The 1,165-nt window shown below is 56.1% G+C and overlaps 1 protein-coding gene across 2 annotated transcripts in view; it reads right to left on the bottom strand.

Moving 5' to 3' along the window:
- The window catches only part of CSNK1E (casein kinase 1, epsilon), a 23,768-nt gene that overhangs the window by 21,799 nt on the left and 804 nt on the right, over window positions 1-1,165 (bottom strand). The window contains exon 1 of one of the 2 annotated variants that reach the window (XM_006865188.1): window positions 1,092-1,165. The exons of the other annotated variant lie outside the window; for it this stretch is intronic. The gene's annotated coding sequence lies outside the window, so the exon portion shown is untranslated. The remainder of the gene's footprint in view (window positions 1-1,091) is intronic. 2 annotated transcript variants of the gene reach the window in all.

Here is a 1,165-nt window from a genome sequence, read left to right as displayed (position 1 = left end):
TACTGTGCTGATAAGAACAGCAGGGAGAAAAAGATGGAAGGAAATGAAGAAATCTACTGGTTTAAAAATTAGATTAACTACCAACTAGCGCATGGGCAGTTTTTGGTTTTGTTTTTTATTTACTCCCGTCTCCTCTGAGAGCCAGGGTCCGTGCCACTGGATCATTAAAATAAAAACTGAAGACGCACTAGCCACGAAGGCAAAAGAAGATCCAAAGATAGGCATTCATCCGTAGCAACTTAGATCTTCTGTATCCCCAAATAGGGGTGTCCCCTTCTCCCAGAGGGAAGCTATGCCAAAAACAAAATAAGAAAGAAAACTCAGAGGAAAGTTGGGGAGGGGGTTCACCCCACTTTGAGTCTGGATGTTAGGAGGAGCTTGGGAATCCTCGCTTTAAGGACAGCCAGCACAAACATAGTTTTAGGTTCCACAGAGATTTGCAAAACCCGATCTCTCACACACAGAAATGGGAGAATCCGAGCTGATAAATAACCCCCACCTCTTTCTTTCTCTCCACAAAGGAAAACAGATTGGGAGGCCTGGGTGACCACCCGTCTCAGCTCCTCAGGACCCCCAATCTTCCCATCCAACCTACATAAGTAGTCTGGCTGACCCCCAGGTTTGGGGCACCGGGCCAAGAGGTTGGGGGACGGGGGGGGCACATCTGATTGTTCAATGAAACATACATGAGCCCCGGGTTTGGGTGAGAAGCCGAATCAACAATGTCTGGAGCCCCCAGCACTCCAGTTCCAGCCCCCTACCCTCGCCGTCCCCAAATCACAGTCCATGGTAGCCGTCCTGGCTGGCTGGGGCCCTTGAAGGATCTGGCTGAGAGAGGGGGGAGGAAAGTCGGATGTGGGGGGGGTTCCTCCTCGGGGCCAGCCTTCAAAATAAGCGTCCCCCTTCTCCTCCTCGTCCCCAGCCGTGCCTTTGTCCTCACCGGCCGAGCGGGCGGCGCCCGGCTGCCCCCCCAACCCCAGTGCGAACGCGCGTGTCCGCCGCCCTCCCCTCCTCTCCGAGCAAAAACAAAGAGGCGGAGGGAGTCCCGTTTCCCCCCGTTTTGCGCCCCTCCGTGGGCCCCCAATACCTACCCTGTCGGGAAGACGCTGGAGCCGGGCCGCTGCTCTGGGGGCTGCCGCGGGCGGGGGCGGCCCGCCGGGGCGGA

Source organism: Chrysochloris asiatica, unplaced genomic scaffold, assembly GCF_000296735.1.
Source record: "Chrysochloris asiatica unplaced genomic scaffold, ChrAsi1.0 scaffold00076, whole genome shotgun sequence".
Lineage (NCBI taxonomy): Eukaryota > Metazoa > Chordata > Mammalia > Afrosoricida > Chrysochloridae > Chrysochloris > Chrysochloris asiatica.
The sequence above is the reverse complement of the archived record's forward strand: the minus strand, read 5'-3'. Positions and strand labels throughout refer to the sequence as shown.